This window comes from Pogona vitticeps, chromosome 2 (assembly GCF_051106095.1).
Source record: "Pogona vitticeps strain Pit_001003342236 chromosome 2, PviZW2.1, whole genome shotgun sequence".
NCBI lineage: Eukaryota > Metazoa > Chordata > Lepidosauria > Squamata > Agamidae > Pogona > Pogona vitticeps.
This window is the reverse complement of record NC_135784.1, coordinates 243,762,871-243,776,771: the sequence shown is the minus strand read 5'-3', so window position 1 is coordinate 243,776,771 and position 13,901 is coordinate 243,762,871. Positions and strand designations below refer to the sequence as shown.

Sequence of the window (13,901 nt, the reverse complement as noted above, 5' to 3'; positions counted from 1 at the left end):
CAAACCATGTTTGGCAGTAAGCAGGAACAAGGTATTTTGTATAGAACAAAATATTGTTCAAGAATAAATTCAAGTTGAAGAGTAAAAATTGATGGAGAAAACATCAGTAATTTAAGATATGCAAATGACCGTGTTCTACTGGTAGAAAATAATGAGGGCTTAAAGCAACTACAAAAGAAAGTTAAAGAAGAAAGTGCAAAATCAGGATTTCTATGCAACATTAAAAAGATAAAAACTATGACAACAGAAAAATATTTCATGGCTGAGGCCAAGACCTTCCATTCTGTGGTAGCCCTGATTATGAGGTGGTGATGTGAAAGCTCTACAATGAAGAAAATGACTGGGGCGGGGTGGAGGGAAAAGACCCATTCAAAATGTGGCATCAGAATATAGCTTTATCGATATGATAGAATGCCAGAAATAAAAAAAAAAATTGTGTTCTAGGCAATCAAGCTGAATTTGCTCTAGAATCTAAAATGACTACATTGAAAAGGCATAAGAAGAGCAGACTCCCTGAAAAATCCAAGAATGCTAGGAAACATTGGAGGTAGTGAGAAACAAGAAAGATCTAACATGAGATGGAATGGCTCAATAAAGGAAGGAGGTAAAAGTCACAGCCATTTATTCATTTGTTTCAGCACAAGAAAGAGAAAGCACCACAATTTTGTACCATAAAGCAAGTACAGTGGTGCCTCGCTAGACAGTAACCCCGCATGACAGTTTTTTCGCTAGACATTGACTTTTTGCGATTGCTATAGTGATTCGCAAAACAGTGATTCCTATGGGGGAATTTCGCTGAACAATGTTTGGTCCCTGCTTCGCAAACCAATTTTTGCTAGACGACGATTTTGACTGCTCCCTCCACGCTTGCAAAAAAAGGTCTTTTCGGGACCTAAACTTCACAAGACAGTGATTTAAACAGCTGATTGGCGGTTTGCAAAGCGGTTTTCCTATGGCCAGTCTTCTCTAGACAATGACGATTCTTCCCCATTGGAATGCATTAAACAGGTTTCAGTGCATTCCAATGGGGAAATGCTTTTCCCTAGACAATGATTTTGCTAAACAGCGATTTCAGTGGAACGGATTATCATCGTCTAGCGAGGCACCACTGTACCCATTTTCTTGGATGATGTTCACACCCATCCTAAAGCCCAAGTATTTTAGAGTTAATTGCAGTTGGGTTTTCTTATTGATTCATTTGATGGGGAGCACATTAAAATCTGTTTAAATGTTTTAGTGTTTTTATTTCAAGCTTTTTTAAGTGGTTAGAGAGTGTTTGAGTAGGCTTTGGCAGATCAAAGTTCAAATTACTACTGAGCTGTGAAACTCACCGGGTAACCTTGGCTCAACCTCCTTCTTTCAGCCTGATCTATCTTACAGATGTCTTGTGCGCAAAATAACTGGCTATTGTTCTGAAATGCAAAAAGTGGCTATAAATGGTTATCATAAATATTGGTCTGAATCCAAGTAGTGTTGGCATAAAGTCTGTGTAATTTGCCATGATTAGTTGCACTAAGTAATGAGTTGGAGGGCACATTTTGATTGTGCCATTGGGCATACTATAGTTCTTTATTTCGTTTTACTGCTTTATTGCCTGATTTAAATAATTTGCTTTTATTTTGTTTCTTCTTCTAACTGTATTTTATTGCTGCTAGCCACCTTGATAGCCATTTTTGTAGAAAGGTGGGCTATAAATTTTACATATCTATCAATATTACACATTAGGTCATTCTTAATTTTTTGTTTTCTTCCTGTTGGATGTGGGATATTCCCACAGTTTTTGGACAATACAATACAATATATAGACCAATGGAGTTTCAAAGTTTTTATCAGTCCTGAGGGTAAAATTCCATATTTTACCTTGAAAGCTAATCCTTCAATATAATTGTTTGTTTGTTTGTTTGTTTGTTTGTTTGTTTGTTTGTTTGTTTGTTTGTTTGTTTGTTTGTTTGTTTGTTTGTTTGTTTGTTTGTTTGTTTGTTTGTTTGTTTGTTTGTTTGTTTGTTTGTATCCTGCCCATCTGGTCTATACAACCACTCTAGGCAGCTTCCAAATAACGTAGACAACTAATAAAAATAACACAAGATGTAATCTAGAGATGTAAATCCTGGCTTGTTTTGTCCTCATGAAGTAAATGAGAAAATGCAATAATGTATCATCATCTCTGTTTTTCAACATGTTGCAGTTTTGAAAATGATCCATAGTAATTAGTATCTTCTCACCTCGACTGTTAAATCTGGCAATATAAGGCAAAAGCATTCACTTCTGTTTTGGGGTCATGTTGTACTCTAGCATCACAGAAGGTGTACTATAAATATAATAGCATGCATATACAAAATTTATCTTTTGTTACACAATTTGAATACAGTTTATATAACTCTGTCTACAAGGTCATCATATTTCAACAACCCTGTTAATGCTTTACTAGCATAATAAAACACAGGTGATAAAGATGATAAACCCCATTCCTTCCCAGAGCTTGGAATTTTACTTTTGATGTATTCGCGAAGGCTTTCATGGCTGGGATCTAATGGTTGTTGTGGGTTTTTCGGGCTCTTTGGCCGTGTTCTGAAGGTTGTTATTCCTAATGTTTCACCAGTCCCTATGGCCGGCATCTTCAGAAGACAGCACTCTGGTGACAGCAAAATTTTACTTTTGGACAGCAAAATTTTATTTTTGCTTACTATAGTTTTCAGAATCACACAGCAGTGGAGCTGTAATCTTAAAAAAAAAAAAAAAAAAAAAACTCCTCCCCCAAGTTTGTCCTCTCATCTCTTCCTTCAGCATCGCCACAAGGAATGTGGAAATGTTTGGTTTCATTTTCAAGTAATTATGGCTTGCTGTTTCATCTAGCCAGACAGGGGTGGTGAATTGCTGGAGCTTGATTTGCAGCTGATTTCACACTTCTGTTCAGATTAGGTGATCACACAGAGGCTGTGGACTGTTTCAGTCCCAGTGTACACACTGGTCCCTCAATCAGAGTCACACTATAGCCAGCCTTCCTTTGATCTTGTCCTCTGCCAATCCCTGGCTCTCCTTTTATAGTTCATTGTATTGATGGGTATGAACCGTACTTTGGCAGTTCCGCCAAGTTTGGCAGAAACACCCATACAGGCCATAGAGTCATAGGGCTGGAAGAGACCACTGAGGCCAACCCCCTGCTGTGCAGGAACATCCATCAAAGTACTCCCAACATATGGCCATCCAGCCTCTGCTTAAAAACCTCCAAAGAAGGACACTCCACTACCCTTCGAGGCAGCCTATTCCACTGCCGGACAGCTCTGACCATCAGGAATGTTCAGACGGAATCTCTTTTCCTGTAGTTTGAAACCATTGCTCCGTGTCCTAGTCTCTGGAGGCCTGGAAAACAAACCTGTCCCCTTCTCAACATGACATCATTTCAAATATTTAAACATGGCTATCATGTCCCCTCTCAACCTTCTTTTTCCATAGGTGTCATGTGCTTCCCTCCCCTGCGTCCTGGGTGATCACCCAGTCACCACCAGCAGTGCAGGCTTCTGTGCCCCACCTCCTCAGGCAATTGGCCACTCAGAGAATAAAGAGGGGAAGGGAGGCCCAAGTTTCTGCCAGTGCCTGGGTGATCACCTGAGAAGGTAGAGAAAGGAAGTGCATGGTGCCCATAGAACACCTGTGCAGGAGCCATGACCATCCAGCCAAACTGCCATAGCATGGTTCATGCCCATTTCTACTTCGTTATAAAGCCACTGGGCTGTTTAAAGGTTTGCATGGTGTTTGAAAAAAAAGAGACATTTTTCCAAAGTTCTTCATAATGTACAAACACATAGACTCATTCCATAGAAACACAGTAGTCTGCTGTAGTTCAATAGAGTTGTTTCTATTTCGTAACAGTTTTTCAGGGTGACTAGGTAGAAAAATCATTGGGTAAGTGTTACAGTGCCCAAAATATCACGTCTAGCTTAATATATCACCAGAATATCACCTACAGTCCCCGTCCCACTGGTCGTTTTGAAGAACAAAACAACTAATCACTCAGGGTAAGCACGGTCCATATTGCTCTGATGTGAAAAAGTAGAAGTCCCCAGTAACCAGAGAAAAAACTTTGCTTCCAAAGCAAAAAGAGCCTGGTAGCATGTGATCAGTTTTTTTAAATTTCAAATGCATCTGTTTTACTTCCACAGCAAATCCTATACTATTTACTCATATTGTTGTTGTTGTTTAGTCGTTTAGTCATGTCCAATTCTTTGTGACCCCATGGACCAGAGCACGCCAGGCCCTCCTGTCTTCCACTGCCCCCCCCGGAGTTGGGTTAAATTCATGTTGGTAGCTTTGATGACACTGTCCAACCATCTGGTCCTCTGTCGTCCCCTTCTCCTCCTGCCTTTATACTTTCTTAACATCAGTGTCTTTTCCAGGGAGTCTTCTCTTCTCATCAGATGACCAAAGTATTGGAGCCTCAGCTTCAGGATCTGTCCTTCCAGTGAGCACTCAGGCTTGATTTCCTTTAGAATTGATAGGTTTGTTCTCCTTGCAGTCCAGGGGACTCTCAAGAGCCTCTTCCAGCACCACAATTCAAAAGCATCAATTCTTTGGCGGTCAGCTTTCTTTATGGTCCAGCTCTCACTTCTGTACATCACTACAGGGAAAACCATAACTTTGATTATATGGACTTTTGTTGGCAAGGTGATGTCTCTGCTTTTTAAGATGCTGCCAAGGTTTGTCATCGCTTTCCTCCCAAGAAGCAGGAGTCTTTTAATTTCGTAGATGCTGTTACCATCTGCAGTGATCATGGAGCCCAAGAAAGTAAACTCTGTCACTGCCTCCATTTATTCCCCTTCTATTTGCCAGGAGGTGATGGGAGCAGTGGCCATGATCTTAGTTTTTTTTTTTTTTGATGTTGAGCTTCAGACCATTTTTGGCACTCTCCTCTTTCACCCTCATTAAGAGGTTATTTAATTCCTCCTCACTTTCTGCTATCAGAGTGGTATCATCTACATATCTGAGGTTGTTGATATTTCTTCCGGCAATCTTAATTCCGCCTTGGGATTCATCCAGTCCAGCCTTTCGCATGATGCATCCTGCATATAAGTTAAATAAGCAGGGAGAGAATATACAGTCTTGTCATATTTTTGCACTGTTCATTTAAGAAGGCCCTCTTGTCTCTCCTCACTATTCTTTGGAAGTCTGCATTCAATTTTCTCTTACTTTCCCTATCTCCCTTGCATTTTGTTTCCCTTCTCTTCTCTGCTATTTGTAAGGACTTGTTGGACAGCCACTTTGTTTTCTTGCTTTTCTTTGGGATGGTTTTTGTTGCTGGCTCCTGTATAATGTTACGAGCCTCCATCCAAAGTTCTTCAGGCACTCTGTACACCAAATCAAGTTCCTTAAATCTGTTCTTCACTTCCACTGTGTATTCATAAGGGTTTTGATTTAGATTATACCTGACTAGCCCAGTGGTTTTTCCTACTTTCTTCAGTTTAAGCTTGAATTTTGCTATGAGAAGCTGATGATCAGAGCCACAATCAGCTCCAGGTCTTGTTTTTGCTAACTGTATGGAACTTCTCCATCTTTGGCTGCAGGGAACATAATTAATCTGATTTAGATATTGCCCATCTGGTGATTTCCATGTGTAGAGTCACCTCTTGTGTTGTTGGAAAAGAGTGTTTGTGATGACCAGCTTGTTCTCTTGACAAAACTTTATTAGCCTTTGCCCTGCTTCATTTTGAACTCAAAGGCCAAACTTTCCTCTTGTTCCGTTTATCTCTTGACTCCCTACTTTAGCTTTCCAGTCCCCTATAATGAGAAGAACATCTTTATTTGGTATCAGTTCTAGAAGGTGTTGTAAGTCTTCATAGAATTGGTCAATTTCAGCCTCTTCAGCATGGGTGGTTGGTGCATAAACTTGGATTACTGTGATGTTGAAAGGTCTGCCTTGGATTCGTATTGACATCATTCTGTTGTTTTTGTGATTGTATCCCAGTACAGCTTTTCTCACTCTTTTGTTGACTATGAGGGCCACTCTATTTCTTCTACTGGATTCTTGCCCACAGTAGTATAATATGATAATCGTCTGAATTGAATTCACCCATTCCCGTCCATTTTAATTCACTGACGTTCAGGATGTCAATGTTTATTCTTGCCATCTTCTGTGTGACCACAGCCAGCTTACCAAGGTTCATAGATTTTACATTCCAGGTTCCTTTGCAGCATTGGACTTTCCTTTCACTTCCAGGCACGTCCACAGCTGAGCGTCCTTTCAGCTTTGGCCCAGCCACTTCATTAGCTCTGGAGCTACTTGTACTTGTCCTCCGCTCTTCCTCCATAGCATGTTGGACGCCTTCTGACCTGAGGTGCTCATCTTACAGCATCGTATCTTTTAGCCTTTTGTTTCTGTACATGGGTTTTTTTATTGGCAAAGATACTGGAGTGGCTTGCCAGTTCCTGCTTCAGGTGGATCGCGTTTAGTCCAAACTCTCCACTATGAACTGTCCGTCTTGGGTGTGCCTGCACGGCATAGCCCATAGCTTCTCTGCTTTACTCAAGCCCCTTCACCATGACAAGGCAGAAATCTGTGAAGGGGATTTAGAAACAGCCAAATTGTGGTTAATAATGCTGTACAGTTTGTAAGAAGTTAATTTTAAAGTATTATTTAGGAAACTGGGTTCTTTTAACCAAACATTACTAAGACTGATAGTTCAAAGGCTGGATTTATATTCTGAGAACAAGAGAGGTTCTGATGTCCTTTTAGGGGCTGAGTGAGGTGATGAGGAAGGACAGGAACATGTTAGGAGCATTCTCATCAAGAGCAACTATGGATTTTAAAGATATCCAAAGAGTAATTATGTGATCTGCTGGCTAAATGCTCCTATTACCAAATCCAGGATCTCACTCGGTCCTGTCACAGTTTTTCCACCCTGGTGAGGGGATGATAACCTTATTCACTAATTTTTACACTAACAGGCCACAAATCTGAGGTGGGTCACAACAAGGAACTTCCTTGGTACATTTTACCTTTTAACATCTTAAACTTAGCCACCATTCCTTTGTGCCACTAGGGAAATTATTAAACTGAAATAATAACCACTCTCCCAAAACAGAGCCAACTATTTTAATGTTGTCCCTTTTATTCTGTCCCAGCGAAAGCCTCCTAGACCTAAGCTAGTACCTCAGATTCTTCAGTAGTTTGTGAAATTATTTTTCCATTTTATATAAAGCACTTTGTTCCTATTTTTCTATTTTAAATTAAGCACTTTGTTCCTGCTGGAAGGATATAGCTTTGTGTGATGTTGGGATACTATTACCTGTTTATGGTCAGCTTTGCTCCTCCTTAGTCACAGGTAAAATAAATAACTAGGAGACTTCAATTTAAATAAACAGATTTAAATAAACAAATGGAAGTTTTATATCTGTTACCTGTGGTCCCTCATTAAAAGGAACCACAGGTAAGGTAGGCTCTAGGATATGAAGGATGGCAGTCAAAACAACAGTAAGATATAAAAATATGTTCTCTTTATTTAAAGGTCAAAATAAATTCTTTACAAACTCTCAAACATTCTGACACACATGCTTAGCTCTCTAAATAGATTTCTCTTAATAATTTCTAGTACATATTTTTGAGTGATTCTTAGACAGATTCCTTCTTTTAAAACTAACTTTCTAATTGATTCTGATCTCAACCATCATACAGGCCAGATTCTTCCCAAAAACTGTCTAACCAAACTAACCAACAAATTTTCAATCATTCAACTTCCTATTCCACTGGCATGCCATCCATCCATACCCACTACATAGGCACACAATGCTGCTCTCATACAAAACTGGTATTCTTCTACTCTGAAGAAAAAGTTACTGGGGGGGGGGTCTGTAGCAGCTGTCCTCTTTTAGATCCCCCGAAGATCAATATGTGCATCAAATCATATCCTTGCCCTTGTAAATAGTAACGACAAAGAAAAAAAATCAAATTAGTTTCTTTTTGTTGAGAAAAGAATAGTGTATTTCATTGATTGTCATTAAATGTGACATTTTGCCTGAAACATTGAGTCCCTAATGAATAAATACCTGTGATACATTTTCAGGATAGTTTTGTATGACAGTAATCATTTTTATCCCTGTACTTCAATCCGTACTTGCAATCAGCTCATGTTCCCTGGTTAAAAGCCACAGCAGGATAAATGTTCAAAATATTAATGGTCTCCAATCCAGCAGATGACTTCATGTCAAACCGTGTAAAACATCAGATCCCGTGGTTTCAAATAACATTAACCAGCTGAATGTGAGTGTGAATTTGAATTTGGCTTCAGATACTACAGTGAAGTAGGGGGGAGAAGACATATAAATCACAAAGCTACTCTCATACTTCGCTTAATATTCACAGGGAAAATTCTCATGGCTTTGTATACTGTACTTAGAGATGTGCATATAAAACCAGCATTGGGAGATGATGCCTTTCTCCATAAGTTGCCCCTGTTTCAGATGTTACAGATGAAATATCAAGAGCAACATGTAAACTTTTACAGCATATCAGGCTCCCAATATATCTTGAGGATAGAAAAATAAGAAGCTCCCTGACATTGAGTCAATGTTGGCACACTTAGCCCAGTATTGTCAACTCTGCTGCAGTCCGAGGTTTTCAGGCACAATTTTTCCTGCCCTGTCTGGAGATCCCTGGTAGTCCTTGGTGTTCTCCCTTTCAGATAATCAACAGGACAGACTTGGTTTAGTGTCATGCTTTAGTAGCTGGCAGAGTTTCCCAGGGATGATGTAAGCCAGTATGGCATACCTTGACTGGAGGAATCAAAACAGAAGAAAGGCTCAGGCCCCAGCTGGCATAACCTCCCCAAAGACACATGAGATTACAGAAAAAAAAACTGGCCTTTGCAGAGAGGGCCCAATCCCTTCAAATGTGGGGAGACTCCAGAGAGCAATGGCCTTCCAGTCCAAGACAAATGTGGTATTCCCTGTATTGCTGAACACTCTCAAATGAAATGTTCAGCTTTAAGGCTGGCCGTGATTCAGAGAGCTGAGAAGCTCCAGCTGTGAAAGGGCATAGCCCACATCACAGCCAGATAAGCACATGGCTCAAAGTCCAGTTCAGTGCTGAGAACATCTTTTGTCCTTCACCTGCCTTGTAACTAGCTCTCAGTGTTCCTTGCTCAATAAATTCCCCACAGACATGACCAAGTATGTTTCTGTCAGTTTTGTCTGTTCCAGGAGGCATCTAACATTTTAGAAAAATCAGGAAAAGGCCTCATGGTCCTGGAAACAATAGAAATACAGGGCCAAGTAATATCTTTAATCAACTATTAAGAATATATTTTAAAAAGGAAAAAAGAAAAGAAATAGAAAAAAACAGCGAGCTTTTGATGATTAATCTTCATCTTCAAGGCGTGCATCAAGTTCTTGTATTTCTCATTTATATGCTGCTATCCATGTCCCGATTCACATGGCTGATGATGATTTATCATTGAAAGCTCACTGTTTGTTTTTCTGGTTTCTGTTTTTGTTTTGTTTTATATTCTTAAAGGTAACATTTTGGAAGCACCTTAGCACTTGCTCCATGCCGTGAAATCCTTAGCTTGATGCTTAAGAAGAAGAAAAAAACTCACACAAGTAAAAAATACAGTGTGATCAACAATCCATACATTTTATTCGTTGATTTTGTCCTTTCAATGCCCTTGTCTGCTCCATGTTTGGATCTTTGACCCAATAAGTGATTTATGGACTGACTGCGGCCTCACCTTAGAATGTTTGTTTCCTGACTCTGATACTGTCTACCATGCATTTTTATTTGGCCTGGTTATGGATTCCCTTTTCACTAAAATCTCAAAGACTTTTGGTTAGAAAATGGGGCACTAAGCTTTGGAAATCAGAAAAGACCAGCTGTTTTCAGGGTACCCATCTCTTCTGTTCAGACAAGGAATGGATGGGATGGCAAATTAAGTTCAATCATATTTCCCCATCATAGAATAATTGAGTTGGAAGGGGCCTATAAGACCATTTAGTCTAAACCCCTGCTCAATGCAGGAATCCAAATCAAATTAGATCTGACGGATGTCCAGTTTTCTCGTGAATGCCTCCAGCTTTGGAGTGCTCACCCCTTTCTGAGGCAATTGGTTCCATTGTGATACAGCGATAACGGTTAAGACTTTTTCCTGATATTCAGTCTAAATCTGGCTTCCTGAGACATGAGCCCATTATTATGTGTCACATCACATCTAAATCTATTCCTTGTCTCAACATTCTTCTAGAACATTCAGAATTAATTCATTTTGAACTAGCTGGTTACATCATACTTGCACCCAGCCATAAATCCATACAAAACAGAAACTGAAACATAATATTCAAAAGTTCAGGAGGTACAGTGGCGCCTCGACATACAAACGTCCCGACACATGACCATTTTGAGTTACGACCAGCTCTGGCTGTGAAATTTTGCTTCGACTTGCAGCTGGAGCCTCAAGCTATAACCAAAAAAAGGTGGGGAGTTCAAATAGCTAACTGTTGGTAGCAAAGAGGCTTCTTTGTAGCTATTTCGCCCCAGTGGTTAGAGAGTGTATGATCGGAGGAGACTTCGGACTGCCTGGTAAGATAAGGTGTTGCTTTCTACTTTTTAAAAACTGTTCTGGGTGTGTTTTGCAGCGTGGTTTTGGGCTGGGTGGTGGGATTATGTTTCTATGCTGTGATGGGTCTTGCGGGGTTTGTTTGCTTTTTGGGTTTTTTTCCATTTCTGATGGGTTTTGCAGGGTTTGTTTGCTTTTGGGTTTTTTTCCCCATTTCCGATGGGTCCTGTGGGGTTTGTTTCCTTTCTGCTTTGCTTTTCCCCCATTTTCAATGGGTCTTGCACGATTTGTTTGCTTTCTGCTTTGCTTTTTCCCCATTTCCAACGGGTCTTGCCCATTTTCTTTGCTTTCTGCTTTTCTTTTCTTTTTTTTTCTTTTTTCTTTTTTCTGTTCTTTCTTTTTCTTTTTTCTTTTTCTCTTTCTTTTTTCTTTTTTTTTCATTTCCAAAGGGTCTTGCATGGTTTGGCCCCCCCACCCTTTGGCTGGAACGGATTAATTACATTCCCAATGGTCTTACAGTGGTTTTTTTGTGATTTTTTTCCTTCGGCTGGAATGGATTAATTGCATTTCAATGCATTCCTATGGGAAATGGTGCTTCGACTTACAACCATTTCAAGTTATGACTGGAGTTCTGGAACCAATTAAGTTCGTAAGTTGAGGCACCACTGTATGTTGATTTGGGAGTGAATAATATACTGCTGTATCTATGGAAAACATCATTGACCATGTTTCTAGCTACATTGTCTCGGATATAAAGTATATATAAAGTATTCATATCATTGGATTCATATATCATTTTAAGATGCTTCCAAAGAGTTTGAAAAAATAGATGAAGATATTTATATTATTTATTTTATTTATTATTAGATTTTTACCTCGCCCTTCTAGACTGCATCTACTCAGGGCGGCTCACATGAAAATCATACATAAAAACAGTTAAAACAATAATTTAAATCAACAATATTAATGTTAATCAAGATGAAAAATAGAACAAAAAACTAAGTAAAAGTAAGAGTCAGGTATTGACAGGAGGGAAGGCCTGCCTAAAGTGCCAAGTCTTTAATTGGCTCTTATAGACACCCAGCGAGGGTGCCAGGCAGATCTCTGATGGCAAGCTATTCCAAAGTCAAGGGGCCACTGCCGAGAAGGTCTGGTTTCTTGTTCTTTCTTTCCGGGCCTCTCTCGGCGTTAGGCCCCTCAGCTGTCTTTCCTGGCTATAGCGAGTGACTCGAGTAGATCTAGGTGGGCGAAGGCGTTCTGCTAGGTATTGAGGTCCTAACCCATTTAGGGCTTTGTATGCCATCATTAACACTTTGAAATCAATGCAGAAACTAATGGGCAGCCAGTGCAAGGCAGCCAGAATGGGAGAGATATGCTGGTATTTTCTCGTTCCAGTAAGTAGTCTGGCTGTGGCATTCTGCACCATTTGAAGCTTACGCATCCGCTGGATATGATACGCTAGGTTGCCTAGGTTTTACCTCTTGGCAGACTCCAGGCTACAAAAACCTCTTTTTCATTTCAGGAGAAAACTGCAAGCCTATAATAATGGTTATCAAATCTTTTACAAGAGGATGCACTCTTCATCTTTGATCTTATGTACTAATCCTATCTCAGGTTGTAGAAAGGTTTGTGCTATGTGCAGGGCATCTGTTCATCACATTCCTCATTCCCAGTGATATGGGATAGGAAAGTGGGACTAGAAAACGCTACCAGATATTTTTCAGCACCCTAAATTACAAAGTTACAATTCCCAGAATTTTTTTAAAAAAGGCATGACAGATTTGCAGCATGTGTTTTGCCAGGTAAATCACAAAGGACTGCAGTCAAACCAATTTGAAATAAAATCAATCTATGTAAGGTAGGTATAACTTATATTCTTAATATGCCACACAACATATGGGCATCAAGTTTTCTATAACTTAGGTTTTCCTTCCTGTGAGATTCTGGTTTAGTGCTGGAGAGGTTTAAATTTTTTTTAGTACTGTACTGAGTTACTGAAAAATTATTCAAAATTTTCTTGTATGCTTGTAGAAGTTGATGGAGCTGATGTTTCATGTTGCCTTTTGCATTTGTGTTTTTATTTCGGCAAGCACAGATTTGTTTAGCTCCCATTTCACATTTTAGAATCATAGAATAATTGAGCTGGAAGGGGCTTATAAGGCATCAAGTCCAACCCCCCGCTCAATGCAGGAATCTAAATCAAAGAATATTTGTCACGCCCGACTCTGTCGCCAGGGCGATTGATCGCTGCCGTGCCACCACCTCCTCTTTGGACCCTTGCCCGGCCTGGCTAATCAAAGCAGCCAGGCCTTTAACAACGGAATGGGCCACGGTAATAATTAATGGGTCTCTCCTTGAGGGCAGGTTTCCATCCGCCCTGAAGGACACACTCATTAGGCCCATTAGGAAGAAACCTAGCTTGGCGGCGGATGAAATTGGCAACTATAGACCCGTTGCCAACGTTTCTTTCTTAAGCAAGGTGGTTGAGAGGGTGGTGGCCGATCAGCTTCAGTCGCTCCTTGATGAAACAGATGCCCTGGATCCATTTCAGTTGGGCTTCAGGCCGCGCCATGGCACAGAAACGGCATTGGTCGGCCTGTGTGATGACCTACTGAGGGAGGCTGACAGGGGCAAAGTGTCCCTGCTGGTCCTCCTTGACATCTCAGCAGCCTTCGATACCATTGACCACGGTATCCTCCTGGGGAGGCTCTCCGAGTTGGGAATAGGTGGCCTGGCATTGGCCTGGCTCCGTTCCTTCTTGGAGGACCGTCCCCAGAGAGTGCAGCTTGGGGAGAGTGTCTCGGCCCCGTGGAGCCTCAATTGTGGGGTTCCACAGGGGTTGATTATCTCCCCAATGCTATTTAACATCTATATGAGGCCGCTGGGTGGGGTCATCAGGGGGTGTGGAGCCTTGTGTCATCAGTACACGGATGACACTCAGCTCTACATCTCCTTTTTGACAACCGCAGGAGATACCATTCTGTGCCTTCAGTGCTGCCTGGAGGCCGTACTGAAATGGATGCAGGAGAACGGGCTGAGGCTGAACCCGGACAAGACGGAGGTACTGAGGGTGGGTCCTCCCACAGTTGGGGATTTGGGAAACTCCCTCTCTTTTGAGGGGGGACTCTGCCCGCCAGGGATGGGGTCCGCAGCTTGGGGATCCATCTGGACCCGGCGCTCACCATGGAATCACAGGTGGCGTCGGTGGCCCGCACCGCCTTTTTTCATCTCAGGCGGATTGCCCAGCTGCGGCCCTACCTTGATGTGGGGGCACTCACTACCTTGGTACATGCACTGTAATGCGCTCTACGGGGGGCTTCCTTTGAGGTTGCTGTGGAAACTACAGGTGGTGCAGAATGCAGT

At 41.1% G+C, this 13,901-nt stretch overlaps 2 long non-coding RNA genes across 2 annotated transcripts in view; one reads left to right on the top strand and one right to left on the bottom strand.

Moving 5' to 3' along the window:
* The window catches only part of LOC144586973 (uncharacterized), a 44,397-nt gene extending 31,779 nt beyond the window's left edge, over positions 1-12,618 (top strand). Inside the window, exon 2 of the long non-coding RNA XR_013542087.1 lies at positions 445-12,618. This is a non-coding gene — a long non-coding RNA (uncharacterized LOC144586973). The remainder of the gene's footprint in view (positions 1-444) is intronic.
* Positions 1-13,901, bottom strand: part of LOC140704887 (uncharacterized) — a 140,161-nt gene that overhangs the window by 69,471 nt on the left and 56,789 nt on the right. The window lies entirely within an intron of this gene.